Raw genomic sequence first — 15,655 nt, forward strand, 5'->3', positions numbered from 1 at the left:
GTGTTTGAAGAACATCGGCCTGCTCGAACAATCCTTCAGTTTAATTCGGTCAAAAAGACCTGTAGCTAACTCAACCATGAATGAACATTTAGGCACAAGACAACAGCGGAACGCATCTTAAACGCTAGATGAACTACTGGCTGGTCGGAAAAAAAGATCATTCGAGACTCAGTGGATCGCTTGGTACTGCACCGAGCAAATGCCGTGATGAAGCGTGGTTAAGTGGGCGCTTATAACGACGGAACAAAGTGCGCACAAGTAAGTACACACAACCGAGGTTTTCTGCACAAAAGATTATACACAGCCAGCAGACGCTGCGCAAATAGAGATGAAAATTACTGGCTTTGACTAGTGCGAAGTACTATGATTCTTTTAAGACCGTCTCTTGTCTTTCCTGGCCGATCACGCGGCTCAGGGGCAGTTCAAGGCACAGAAGGTATTTGCTTCTGATGTTGTACTGGCTGAAGTGCGCAGCGTTACTGTTCATTTTTTCTTTTTATCTGCGTAGCTGCTGCTGCCTGTGTATAATTTTTTGTGCAGTAAAGCTCAGATGATGCTTAATGAAAACCAGCATATTATTAGGTCAAGGAAGGTATAGGGAGCGTGAATTGTACTGTTTTAAGTGTATTTTAATAAATGTGATATAGATGTGAAGAAAGTAAAGTGGACGAAAAGACAACTTGCCGCTGGCAGGGACCGAACCTGCGACCGTCGGATGAAGCTTGTAATTTGTGGTGTCTCACTTGTTTCACGCGCCAAAAAAAAAAAAGAAAAACCACATATTGCCACGTGCGTGCTACGAGAAAGACGAAGACGACAGCGCGAAGGAGCTTATCTGCAAAATAGTACTAAGCTTCGGCGCCTCAGTTTTGGCACATTGCCGCAGGGATGCATTCGATGCGGTGTGTAATTTTATTCAAGCCACGAAACGTATGCCATTTTAATCTCTACTTTAATAAATATTCTTACAGTAATTAAAAATGTGTTGAAATCTAACAGCCTAATTTGAAATCAATTCCAAATTGTTCGGGTCAGAGGAATACAGCTGTATGGTCTGTTTAAAACTGCACAATTTTTTGATACATTAGATGTCACTTCATTTTTTTTCAATCTTTTTCTTTAATTTATTTTTTTATTAATTATTATTGGTAATACGCATTTCTGAAGGTATCAGAGAGTAGTTACGGTACCGAGTCTTGGCCAATCCCCCAGAGTGGGCAAGTGCCATAATTGTGAGGAAACAAACAAGCAAACAAAGGAGCATAGGGAACGCAAGTTCAAGTCTGGGCGCGACGTTCGCGCGGCTGAGCTATGCGTTACTGGGGGCAGACGCTGCCCGCGAAGGCGGTTTGTCGCCGGATTTGCCAGCGGCGGCGGCGGCAAGACACGTGCGCGCATGCGCTCCTCATTCGGCCCAGAGCACTGCTAGTCAGCAGTAGTTAGCGATAAGAGCTGTGCTCGAGGTTGCTTTGGAAGCCTGTACGCTTTACCCAGGAGGCAGAAACAAGAAAGAACAAGAACAAGACCGAGCTGCTGCTCTTCTCTCGTTACGACCTCTGTCTTGACGTCGCGACAATATGATTACGAGGCATGCCTTAGTGTACGGCTCTGGAAATTTCCATCGTGCATCTGGCGTTCTTTAACATGCACTGTCATCGCACAGTACACTGGCCTCTAATTTCGTCTACAAATACGACCGCCGCGATCGGGATCGAACCCGCGACTGTTGACAGAAGAGCGCCGTACAAACACTGTACCGCTGAGGCGGACCTCAGTTTAAGCCAGGTGTTCGCCCTGTTTGTGCTCTTTCTTTGTCCCGTCGTTATTCGCAAGACTAGAAATGCGGTCTTGTTGGTAACGTATAAGAATTTTCAGCGCATAGGCAATAGAAAAATGGAAAAAGCAAAAAACGCCAGGCCTGCGCTGAAATCGCAGCACAGTCACAGCGAAAGCTGGAAGAGCGGCGTTTCTACACTCTTAATCCGGTTACACATAGGTTCCATGTAAAACTAACGTTCCACATATTTTTACTGGAACAAACGTCATTTTTATGTGGATCCGGCTTTTTCACGAATAATATGGGTATCAGTAATCGCAGTCTTTTCATATTTTTCTCTATTTTTTCTTCATTTAAGTGGAACATAGCAACGTTATGTGGATCAACGACTTGTTCCACTTACTCTGTTACCGTAACTTTTTTCCCGTTCCACTTAAGCCTTGTGAGCGAGATACTTCTTTTTTTCTTCTGTTACACTTAAAAGCATGCAATGCAGTGAAGCATGCGGCGAAGAAGCTAAGTGACGACATATGTTCTCCTCGAATTCAGGCAATCGCAGCGGGCAGTCACAACGAATAAAAAGGAAGCTTAAGCACTTCGAACTTGACGAGAATATAGTCTTGCTAACTTTTTTGGCTTCATTGAAACACCGACGTGAGGTTTCGCAAGCGCAAAAAGTCAACGAGAGTTAATTTTACTTAGTGGGGCAATTAGGTCTGCTTGGAAAGGGGGAAAGAGTATTGGGCTCATGGTTTCTTTCGCAAACGCAAACACACCCAACAGAGAAGAGCGAGACAAAAGAGGTGAAGACAAAAACTGAAATTTACTCACACAATTAAAGTATAAATGCGAGAGAAAATATGAATGGATGAGGAAGATAGTGGAGAGAAAAAAAGTTAACTAAGATGAAGTGTCGTGTAGAAAAAAAAATTAACAATCTAATAGAGATATAGACGGTGAACTAAGCGTCTATATCCCCACTTCTATGTCATCAGGACGATACGAAACTGAAGTACGCTGAAATTCGGCAGCGCAGCCACATTTTCAAGAATGAGCAGACTGCAACTCCGGAGCAGACTCCTACGCATTGTAGTGCTATCGCAGGTGCACATTTATAAAGCGCCCATTTTGTCCATTGTATACCTTCTTGCAGGCCGAAGGAAGGCAGTACAGAACATTACATCAACATTTCGTCTAGAAATAGGCATGATTTGCACCACAACTTCTTTTTCAAAGCACCAGTTTTTGCTATTGTTTATTTATCAATTTTCGCATCGTATTGAGCGGCATGCTTTTGCACGAAGCCGAGAGGGTTACTGTCGATCACGCAAACATTAGTGCATCAGAGAACAATATCTTCTCTGAACATTCTAATTACTTCGCAATCATATCAATTATAATGTTAGTGGCATGATACGTACCTGCGATATGCGAGGAGGATGCGATTGGAATAACTGCCAATGAAAGAACTGACAAATTTATTCCGCAATAATCAGACAATGACAATTCGGTCATTGTTAATTTTGAAGTATGAAGAGACCATATGTGGTGCCAAAGTCACATAAGGACCAAGTTCGATGGCTCTTTTTTTAGCAGCCGGAGACACTCTAGTTTTACGTCGTATGCCACAAAGCGTGGATGAAAACAAACGCATGCGAAATCGCCTTCCGTCTCGTGCATGTTTATTGAACAAAGATTGTATAGCGTAAGCGAAGTGTGGGATGCCAGCAGGCAAGAGAAAACAGGGTTGTGCGTTCGCCATATATCACATGAATGAGAGATTTGCAATAATCCTTATCTGATCACCAGCGCGGGGTAATCAGTCTTCATGGTTCTCGAGAACGAAAGCGATGACGCGGCGACATAGTTTGTTTATACTTACACCTCCTGGTAAAGAATGATCTAATCGCATGCCGATGAGCTATAAATGGCGTAGAATTTCAATATTCCAAGTCACAATGTTCACAATGATTACGGATTGCTGAGGCGGATATAGCATTTGTCACTAGAACATGCAGCGCGATGTTTGTTTTCTGCAGTGAATAGCACGCTATAAAAAGACCATTTACACACCGCCTGCACAAAACCAAACTGACCGACAATTATTATAAATATACGACGTGGCAGAGTTTAGAATAACTACAGTATATCCGGAGTATGGCATAAGCAATGGAAGAAATTAATACTGTTAAAACCGGATCCATCCGCTGAAGTTGAATTCATCGCTATCGAACGTAGCGCCACAACTCTGGAAGCGACGAAATCGGACGCCAACGCGCCAACCCGCCAACTGCGAAGCTCTTGTTCGGCTGCGTGCTTCAACGCAACTCGGCTGTTAAGTGTGTAAACTCTGGCTTGTTTTCCTCGCCTCGAGAAATTCCGTTTGCACTGGAGGCCTGGCTTTAGCATCCGTCACGGACTTTATGGAGAGGTAAGTGCTTTTACTTGTTACTATCGTAGCATACGTCAGTTTTGATGCCAGCAAACGGCGCTCACGTTTTCGCGCCATTGTCACACGCACAAAATCTGCTAACTGTATTTCTGTGTGTTTGTTTGCGCAGCAAGTGAAGTTTCGACGAAACGTTGTCTTACCGCCGCAGCTTCTATTCAGCTGTGATCTGGAATGACGGCAGTCTGCACACATGCTCTGCGTTTGCTCGCTCAAGCACAGGGCTGTAGCGCTGAGCTTGGCGTCACAAGATGGCTCCCGACGTACTTGCGCTCGCCTTTCCGAGCGCAAATTGGTGCACGTAGCACAAACTTAGTCGCGCCTGCGGCGCTCGTGTTGTCAGTTTTACCGGATTATTTCTTGCTCACGCAATGTGGCGGTGAACCTTGAAACGCACTTTTTAATGGTCGTCTTTGTGCAAGAACGTGTACTTGTCGGCCACATATTTTTACTGGAACAAACCTAATGTTTATGTGGATCCGACTTTTCGGCGAATAATATGAGTGTCAGTAATCGCAGTCTCTTCACTTTTTCTTTATTTTTCCTTCATTTAAGTGGAACATGGCAACATTATGGGGATCAACGACTTGTTCCGCCTACTCTGTTACCGTTAGTTTTCTCCCATTGGCCGCGGCGCCTGCATTTTCGATGGAGGCGAAAATGCTTGAGGCCCGTGTACTTAGACTCATCATCTCGGAGGCCTTGCTTCCGGCAATACCGGTTGTCCCGGACCCTACTAAACCCCTACCAAAACGGCAGAGGTCAGCACAGGAAAATGAAAGAGCCGGATTGACGTTCCCCCTGTACACGTCACTTTTAACAACGCAGCTGTTTAAGCTAGGTGGAACTCCATAACCGGCCACAAAAAGCTCGATGGGCCGATCCTGGGGATTGTGCAGGAAGGGTCCAAAGGGTCCAGAATATGTGTGGTTTGTAGACAGGGGGCTGCTATGGAGTGACAAATAATTACACCATGCACAGCCATTTTAATATGGAAGTGATGGCCATTGTGGAAACTGTCATCAGCGAGTTGCTCAATTGCCACTTTAGCCTTGTCATGCTTAAGTCTTAGAAGACCAAAACTTCTGCCGAGTTTAGTAACATTTCGCACTCGCTAAGAAAGTGTTTAATATTTATGTTTCTTGCTGGGGCGTCTGCGTCTTGTTTACGAGTGTGGTTTACAAGAGCTTGAATAATTTGACAGGTGGAGACATACATGAATAATGGCGTGTTCAACGGTGCCACAGGACATCACCGGCGATCTGAGAGGGCACTGCAAGGAGTGCGAATGCAGTGGTTTTCAGTGCCTTGTTGATCTGGCCATGACAAGGTACCTATTGGCTGGTGCATTCTCTGTGGACACTCGCCTGCCTCATATGGACCTCTCGTCAGCCTCTATGAGGGTGCCCAAGACGGTAAGTACTATTCATTTGTACAAACCCCCCAAATTTGAACTGCCCTGTTTTAGGTTGGCAGCACACTGTCATGCCCGTTAAGAAGTAATAGTGCTGACATATGGAGGTTTTGTATCTTCACTCCATGCACACACTCTTACGTTCAGCCCCTTCAGCAACATTGCATTGGTGATAGCTGAAGCTTATGTTAGCAGCATTCTGAGAACCTGAAAAAGGGACAGGTTTTGACTGGGCTGCTGCTCTTTTTTTCTTTCATGTTTGGTTACTGGCAAGCCAGAAGAAATTCTTTCGTGCCCTTTCAAATGTAAGGTGCGTTTACATTCTTCTAGATGGAGCTTTTGCTCTCGGTGTAACAGCAGTGCGAGTACGTGCTGTGTTCTAAGTGGGATATTCAAGTTCGTCATATTGTCTCTATCCAGTACTGTACAATGCAGGGAAAATAAAATGTTGATGTGCCGTGGTAAGTGAAGTAAGTAAAGTTTCAACGGTTCAAGTTATTCCAGTCTTAAATATTTCCATAATTTACTTTGTACTACCAAGGGGTTTCTTACCGTAATAGCTTTGCAAACTGTGGTGGGCTACGTAGTTAAATAGCTTGTTAGGGAAGTTGGTGCATCTTTTGAAAGTAAACAGTGCAGACAAGGGACAGTGAAAGAAATTACATTAATCCACCATTTTTCTGAAATGATTCTAAATTACGAGTCCGCACTTGTCCTATTTTGCTCTCCCTTATCATATGTGCTGTTTACTTACTTCGAAGTATACCTTTGTACCTAGTTTCATGACACTTTTGCTTTGATAACTGATAGACTTGGTCAAAGCTTTGTGGAACAAACAAACCTCTCAGAGAACAGCTTGAATACTTAGATTATTTTTTCTGTTGACATTGATGAAGATTGGAGTATGAGACTGCCCTTTAAAGATGAATTCATCACAGGGCAATTCTGCACAAAACTGGCTGTTAAAACGGGTGAAATTATTTTGACACCAAGTTTAGCTGCTGTTTGCATTCAAAAGCAAGTGCGAAAGCTTTGTCAGGAGTGTAGCATGTCGTGATAAATGTCCAGGCTACTACTATCGCACTGCCGAAAAAAAAATCTTCCAACGATATTTTTTTGTCAAGTTCCAGTCCTGTCAGGGTATGTTAAAAATGCTGTTACTTAATTTATTCTTAAAGTGCACTTCAGCTTTTTTATTACCTGCAAAGGGTGAATGAGGCACCAGGCGTAATAGGGCACCCGTCAGAAATGCATGCACCAATACACTGCAATCTTTTTAAACCACCATCAGATTGGAAAAACAGATGTTTGCTCTTTGCTGCATTATTTAGTTGTCAATTATTTGGTAATTAAAACAAATCGCTTGAACGGTTTTCTGAATCTCGACGAATGAGGAAATTTACCTTGAAATACATCCATGGAAATTACAGTTCGCGTGAGTGTTAATACATATGCAATTATAGAACATATGGAGGAGGTATTTCATCTGTATTCACTGTGCACCATACGTGTACGGCATGCACCTGAGAAACATTGATTGCCCATAGCAAATATTAAGCAGAGTGTTTTCATGGCTTGATAAAAACCGTCATTTGGAGCCTAAATTTTTTAGCTGATTTAGGGCACACACTTTACATTGAAAAAAGAATGTCCTGACCTCACTGATTTGCATTTTCGTGCTTCTACAGGATATCTGGAGGAAGCTGAATCTTGCAGTGCACCACAACAGTCTTTGGCTAGGCAAATATGTGGCCAGTGGTCAACAGACACCACCACTTACCCAGAAAGAGGGCCTGCGCAATCTGTCGAAAATTATTCTTTGACAGTGCACCAGACAATGAAGTTCGGCACCCAGGAAGTGCTTCCGCCCCTGTACTGACGCAAGGGGCCGAAGAAAGTTTTCGTTCAAGCACCTCGACCCAGCTACATCATAAGTGTGTACACTGCGACTTCTCATCTTATTATTTTAGTCGTTTTCCATCTCACATGAAACTTGCTCATCGTTCTGTTAAAAAGTACACCTGTGCCCTTTGTAAGGTCACTTTTGCAGCTGTTACCCGTTATAAACAGCATTTTGATGAATTTCACATCTTGATCGTGGCCAGTGAAGAGCAGCATTTGCTGAGTAGCGACAGTGAAATGGTCCACCAGGACATGAGCATTGAAACTGAGGTCTCATAATTTGAGCCGTGTGTGCTCAATGATGAGGCAAGGCTCTCCGATCTGTTCAGGCTTTTGGAGGGTGAGCACATACGTGCAAAAAAGCTATCAGTGCTGTTGTCAAAAACATTTCAGAATTGTTCCGCGCCAAGGGTCTTCAGCTAGACGCATCAGGTTTGTTAACTGACAAGGCGGGAAAACGTCAGTATGAACGTAATAACATATATGTTAGACCTTCCAAAAAAGCACTTCCCAATGGTTCCCATGGTTATTATGTATCACTAAAGGCACTCTTAAAAACCTTGTACCAACATCCAGAAACAAGTAGCCATCTTCAGGAAAAGTTTGTTATCTCTGAAGATGGTTTCCTCAGGCACCTGTGTGGTGGTTTGAGGTTCAGGCGCCATGCTATGCTGAATAATCAGGACAGTGGCCTTGGCGTGCTTCTATACTGCGAGGATGTAGAAATTGCCAACCCTTTGGACATGAAGCGAGGCATGTGTGGAAAGCGCACACTGTTTTATGTAATATTTGCCAACTTTCCTCCCCCAAGCAGGTCTCAGCTGAACTGATATTAATTTAGATTTCATTCACTCAGTGAATGAACTGTCAAACAAAGGAATCTCATTCAAAGTTCGGGAAAGAGAAATCAAGACCTATGGCTGTCTCCTTGCATTTCTCTGTGATAGTTTAGCAGCACATAATACTGCTGGCTTCAAGGAATCATTTTCGCCAACTGTTCGTTATGCGTGCCGCCGCTGCAATGCACTCACGAGTGATTTCCCTAAGATTTGTTTACACTCTGACTGCCGTTTGAGAAGTGACAGTGAAATTCAAGATAAAGTTAAATTGTTGAAGAAAGCAAAGAACTTGGCTGAGCAGAAGAAAATATCGGCAGCTTCAGGCATCAAGGAACCCTCAGTGCTTCACCTCGTAACAGGGTTCTCATTGACTGAGGATGCACTCTTTGACCCTATGCATATATTTTAAGAAGGTGTGCTACCTAAAGAACTTTTCTTGTTTCTCCGTCACCAAGTACACATCCGTCGGGTATTTAGTAGAAAACAACTGAATGAAGCATTCAGGAAGTTCAATTTTCATTCATCTATAAATTCAGGAGAGCGCTCACGTTTGTTCGATGCTTCGCTGTCGTTGGTGTCTTCAGCAAGTGCATTGGGAGTTTTCGTTCTACACCTCACACTTATTCTGAATAGCGTTGTTCCTTTCAACCTGCTGGATAAATTCTACCATTGTCTGATAATGGCTGTCCAGATAACACAGCTTGTACTTTCTCCAATTTTGAGTATCGAGGCCGTAGGTTTTTTTTTCTTTGCAACATAATGGTTGTTAATTCGGTGTTATGATGAATGTTTAAACTGTTTTATTTTAAAGGAAACGAGCCAGTAAAGCGTAGTAACAGAAGAAATATTTTTGCTGGCTTGCCCTCTGTACACTTACAAATGCGACCGTGGTTTCTACTGCCTGTGTAAATATTATAGACAACTTCCATAAGTGTGTACTGTATTTGCTATTTGAATGTTGTATGTCTGCTTTTAATGCACAGGGACAACTTTTTTTTAAGATATGAAGGTCAAATGAATGATCTGGTATAATGGTATCACTCAGCAGTTTTTTCATTGACTACACATTGTATTACTGGCATGTAGCCTTCAGTCTTATTTCTTAGTCGTTTTTAGCTGTGAAGTATGTCTGTTGCTTGTTCAGTAATTTGCTTTGATGCTCTTGTTCTTGCATTACTGTGGTTTTGATACAATTGTGTAAAATGGCTTTCATATAATAAAGTATCAAGTACAGCATCTGTTTATCTTTACAGTGGTTTCCTACTACTGAATAAGTGTGTTTTCATTTTGAAACAGCATGACTTAGTTTTAAGCACCATTTTCCTGCAAGACTTATATCAGAATTTTTTAGAGTTGCTTCCTGCAATTTAACACCGCTGGCGGCCTGGCTAGCAGAAACAGTGTTCCTGATAATATTATATGGAGTATTGTTCCTGTAATATAGTAATGTATTTATACACAACAGCGTTCCGTAAATATATATGTGGAACATGGTTTTACATATCTCATTCTGCACATAAGAGGAACATTGTTCCAGGTATTAATGTGGGGAACATGGTATCTCTTACATCATTCTAAAGTTAAGAGCAACAATGTTCTACATAAATAAAATTTTATCCAGTTCATATGTTACTCCTATATAAGGGGAACTTTTTTGCAAAAAAGTTGCCCTTACTAAGTGGAACCTATGTGTAACCAGATTAAGAGTGTAGATCCTGTTGTAAGCTCTCTTGGGGCTACAATAGAAGTACACTAGAATATATACCCACTACACCATAAATCACAATTTTTGTGAAGTTGGGAAGCACCTACTGAGACATTATTCGTCATTCTGCGGAGAAGCGAGGCACCAGCTACACGTCTGTAAGGCATTATGTGCACTTTGTTGACGCGACGACTGATGACGATGAAGAATTATGGCTCAGCCCTTTGTAATGAGTTGGAAGCTTTAAACGGCCCACCAGTTATGCAAGTTGCATTGGGTGACGCCCGGTCGCTATTTCCCTCTCCCGTCATGCTGTATAACATACGTTGACGTGGGAGAGAGACGGGGGGGGGGGGGGGCGAAGACCTTTCTGAGACCCCGAGGAAATGGATCATGCGCTTATGGGCTTCCTTGGCAACCAATACAAGTGCACTTGCGAGGAACCCACTACGCTCTAAATCATTGTAATTTTATTGAGACCCCGAGTAAATGGATCATGCGCTTATGGGCTTCCTTGGAAACAAATACAAGTGGACTTGCGAGGAACCCACTACGCTATAAATCATTGTAGTTTTTGAGAAGTAGGGCAGCAGGCACTGTGCCATTTTTCGTCATTCTACGGAGAGCCGTGGTACCTGCTAAACACATGTAAGGCATTATGCGCACTTTGTTGATGCTGTGCCTGATGACGACGAAGAAATATGGCAGAGCCCATGTAATGGGTTGGAAGCATTCAACACCGACTCGTTGCGCAATTCGCATTGTGTGATGCCTGCTTACAGAATTCGCGTTGTGCGACGCTTGATGCTTATTTTACTCTTCTACCACGCTATATTGCATATGCTAATGTGGTTCCTTCCCGACATGAAGCCTGTATAGGACCTTTTTGCAAAGCAGTTTCAAGCACCGGCATGGCTCAGAGGTTGAATACTGGGCTCCCACGCAGAGGGCCCAGGTTCGAACCTCGTTCCATCCTGGAATTTTTTTCTTTAGTTTTTTTTTTTATTTCGAGCGATACTGGTTACGGACACCGGCGGCGGCGGACAACTACGGCGCCAAAAACGGCCGGTGAAATGATCTCATAACAGCTTTCGCTGTAAAATATTCCAAAAAGCTAAGCGAAATCATACTTCTTTTTTTCCGTCACGCGACAAGTTCTGCGACTGTAAGCCTACCTTGTAGCCGCGCTTTGAACATTCTGGCTAGAGCCCAAAAGCCCCGGTCGAATGTAAAAAACGCACTGCGCGGGGCGACCTGAAGTCTGGAAGCCGATAAGGGATCCGTAGTAATGGACTGAAACCACTAGGAGAGAAAAATGCAACTCCTTTTAGATGTTGCTTTGCACTTCAAGGAGATGGAGTACGACCGTACTTGATGTTGTGAAAGTCCGTTGGTCGACTATTTGCCCAGGCTAAAAACGATGAGACTTGTTTTCGTCTGACGGAGCGACGCGCAGAACGTATACGGATTGTAAAAGTTCACACAGGTGGCTGTCCTCTGTGCCCTATCGTTTCCTTTCTTGGATCACCCAGCTGTTCGCATACAACTTCAGAAGTCCGGAGAGGGCCCGCCCAGACGACCGAAGCGCGGCGTCTGATCGCCTCAGCGACAAAGAAAATGGTCGCGCTCATGCACTCAGAAGAACGTGTTGTTGGGCGAGTTGGTGCTTGCTGAGTGACATAATGGAGCGCTAAAAAACACACACCACAAAGTAAGGAACACAAACCGTCGGGACAGGCGCTGTCCCGTCGGTTTGTGTTCCTTACTTTGTGGTGTGTGTTTTTTAGCGCTGCATTATGCCACTCACGCACTCGGCAGTGTTCTCCGAAGGCGGCGTCAGCTGCCGTCCGGTTTGTGATGTCACTCTGGAGTGCGCGCCCATTGGTGCATCCTCCTTTGAGGAGGACATGCCATGGACTTTGTGTCCGACTATAATGCAACTTGTCAAATTTCTTGGTTGAAATTCTGAAGCCATTTTCACAGATTGGGGTGGTTCCGAATGCCCTAAGGCAAGACAGGTGGAATAGCGCAACACATTTATCAAATCAAAACACGCGGCAGTGACGGCACACAACCACGCCTGACAACTACACTGCTGTCGACCTTTCCCTTCCCTGTCAATATGTACTGTCGCTCTGTAGGTGATATTCTTGTCGTTGCAGAAAAGCACAATCTGCGTGCTATTTGCGCACTATTTTTACCGAGAGAAGCATTTAGTAGCTTCTGATCATCAGTACCGCACACGCAAGTGTAAGCAACCATGGGTCATCAGCGAACAACCGCAACTTCACACCTTCTTCAACGCAATTGACAACGTCATTGATATAAAGAATAGTCGTGGCCCTAACACCGATTCATGTGGTGCTCCCCAGAACACCCGAAGTACCCGCCACGGTGGTCTAGTGGTCACGCTGCTCGACTGCTGACCCGAAGGTCGCGGGATGAAATCCCCGCCGCGGCGGCCGCATTTCGATGGAAGCAAAATGCTGGAGGCCCATGTATTGCAGTTTAGGCGCTCGTTAATGGTGCACTCACACGACGGACCGACTCAGGATTTCGAGGGGCGGACGGCGCGTCACATGACCTCACATCAGCGATTCCCCTCGTCCGCGACTCGTCCGCGCGGCTCGCGGACGGATGACCCCAACTTGCTTTAGGGGCGAAGCACCTTAAGGTGGCGGTCCCACTCCAGTGGCAAGCGCTCGACATTTAATAATTGTTTACTGGCGCACTGTGCTTGCTCTGCTCAATGCATGAATGTAAGTTGTATTGCATTAGAAAGTTTACGTTCTCCGCTCTCTAATGACAGCTAGTATTGTCACCTAGTCTGGAGCGTTATTTCGTGGCACTGAAAACAGTAGGAGCAAGAAACTGCGTTTTTGCTGTGCAAGCCTCCGTTGTACTGCCAGTGCGGCAAAACTCTTCACCATAACGAAATAAAATTTGCTGAGCCTTTTAAATAAGGGTTATGCAAGGTTTCTATGAAGAGATATTGCCAGTTAAGCAATTATAAATTGATGCAGGCTCCGATGAAAATAGTCAAAACAATGGAAGTTTCTGAGTAAATAACTTTTTTTCTTGTTCTGTGTAGAACAACTATATTGAATGGGTTTCCAGGCGACAATGTACTTTATGTCTAAGCAAAGTTGTTTTATGTTCTGATTAGCTGTTCATGAATTATTACTACTTCAATTGGGCAATTTATGGCTCTACTTGGTCAGGCATTACCGACGAAGAGACAAAACTATCCAAGCTGAAACTCTCAAGCGTTTCTCTAGGTCTCTATGAAGAGAAAATTGTCGTAAGTTAATTAGAAAATTTGTAGGACAGCAGTGAATTCAGCTCATTTTCCTGCTTGCCAGGTTCGTGAAATTTACTTTTTTTTGTCTTTTAGAGACTAATTCTAAACAAGTATTGCACATTAGCAGGACCATGTAGTGCCTTGTATTACCAGTACTCACTAACTTTATGAAGCAGTGCTTGAAACAAAAAATTTTCAAGAATTAATAAATCTCGCGAACATTTTTTGGTGGTGGCGCCATCTGTGAAAAGAAAAAACATCAATTTGTTTCACGTCAGTTCCGACGTTCGTCAAAAATGGCGCCTCTAAACATCTCTAAGCCTCCATAACATGGATGAGTTATTTCTCCAGACTTCAGTGTTTAGCCCAGTGGTACCAGTGGCTAAATCTAGTCGCCACGTCTTCGGTGCACAATATAACCCCATGGGGCTGTTGAAAAAAAAAGAGAGAGAGAGAGAAATAAAGAAGCGAAGAAAGCGTGTAGCACTGTACATCATGAATGCCTGGCCGAGGATTCCAGGAATTGCTTGGTTGCGCGCTTTTGTACTCAGGTGACTGTAGAAGCGTTTTTGAAGTACGCAAAGAACTTGACCTTGCCTGCTCCTATTTTTGAGACTCGTAGGACATTACCTGGAAACCTGCATTCCCCTCGCGGGGAGGTGACGAGTGTTTGGCAGCGTATGTGTGTTCGACTGTTTCACGTGACGCCAGTTAACGATAGGATAACAATAGACTTTATTCGGGTGACTTGCCTGCGCATGTGTAGTGGTTGTGACTGGAGGCGCACCATGTCTTTGGGGGGGGGGGGGTCACAGAGCCGAACAGCTTCTATTAGCCCCGAGAAGGTGGGGTGGCGCCGCCTGGCGGGAGGCCTGGATGACGTCACGACACGGACTCTTCGACGTCCGCCGTGACACCTATCATGCGCTTGCTTCGTACGTTGTTCCGCTGTTTGCGTTTGCTTTCTGCCTGTCTAAAGCTTCAGATGAATGACGAAAACAGCATCGATAATGTTTCTAGTAAAACGACAAAAAGCTGTGTATTTTTTTCTTCACAGTCGCCAATGGTGCCCGCGCTCCGTCGTGCACGCTCTGAAAGGGGTGATCAGGTTTGTCGTTGTGTCGCGCTGCTAACCTCGGGGATGGGTCTGATTCCCGACCACAGCAATCGCATTCTGATGGGTGTGAAAAGTAGCATCCCTCTGCTTAGATACAGGAGCACGTTAAAGAATTCGAGGTGGTCAAAATTAATCTGCAACGTGCCTCACAATCATGTCGTGGTCTTGGCACACAAGACACCTTATTCACATTATCAGGTTACGTTGTTCACGGGCGATTGCTTTAAAAAATATGATGGCTTCGCCTCCACAAGTGTTATTTGCATCGGACGTATCCGCGATCTGCGGACAGCGTTCTTGCCGCTGTGCCAATCCCCGCGCACGATTACAGTAAACGCATGCAGTACTGAGTTTCGCAAAATATCTCGAAAGCACTTGCCTGAGTATACCGCCGCAGTTGTTGCTTTTCTCTTTCTTGTGTACTCGCTCAGTCATCATGTTGTTTAGTTTCACGTTTTCCTCGCAATAATTTCAGGGCTTCATTTCACTACAAAAACAAGTTGAGGTTAATTGCGGAAACCTCTTATTGTTGCCAGATTGTGTCTTCATGCAGCATCGCAGCAACGGCGCCGTTACACTTGTATAAGTACTAGATTAGATAGCCAGCTCGTAAATTATTTTTCCTTGCGTTTGATATACCCCTGAGCGTCACAAACCTCTACGCGGACATGACGGGCGAGACCATTCATTCATTGACTCATTGAGACGAAGGACGTTTACTTAATACGTGGGCCACCTCGCTGAGAGCGCCATCGAAACAGTTCAGAACGCTCATTTCGACTTTCAAGCGTTTGTTTTGCAGACGATTGCTTTCAACAGTGCTCCCATGAGAATTTCACGTAACCGCTTATGACCCGGCGGTTTATCGGACCGGCAGTTCATGCAAATCGGGGTTTACGGCCGCATAATCCCAGACGAGTGTTGAGAAGAAATCTTTACATAACCCAAGTATACTAACATCTCAGCATTTCCGGAGCCATTGTGTGTCTGGCAGTATTATTTTGTTTAATGTTCCGGATGTATTAAGTAATTGTTTATGATAGACAGATTCACCTAAAGTCTTCTGTTGCAGAAAGCGCAATTCTGTCAAATCCCCTAGATTACCTGCAAAGGCAGACATAACTTGTATGATAAACTGCAATGTAGTTAGT

General features: G+C 44.2%; 1 protein-coding gene and 1 long non-coding RNA gene across 2 annotated transcripts in view; both read left to right on the forward strand.

Moving 5' to 3' along the window:
- LOC119388279 (uncharacterized) overlaps positions 1-15,655 on the forward strand; it is a 406,814-nt gene that overhangs the window by 2,603 nt on the left and 388,556 nt on the right. The window lies entirely within an intron of this gene.
- On the forward strand, positions 4,090-9,611 carry LOC119388281 (uncharacterized). Its single transcript, XR_005182666.2, has 3 exons — positions 4,090-4,208; positions 5,431-5,641; positions 7,329-9,611. It is a non-coding gene; the product is annotated as an uncharacterized LOC119388281 (long non-coding RNA).

Source organism: Rhipicephalus sanguineus, chromosome 3, assembly GCF_013339695.2.
Source record: "Rhipicephalus sanguineus isolate Rsan-2018 chromosome 3, BIME_Rsan_1.4, whole genome shotgun sequence".
NCBI classification, from domain to species: domain Eukaryota; kingdom Metazoa; phylum Arthropoda; class Arachnida; order Ixodida; family Ixodidae; genus Rhipicephalus; species Rhipicephalus sanguineus.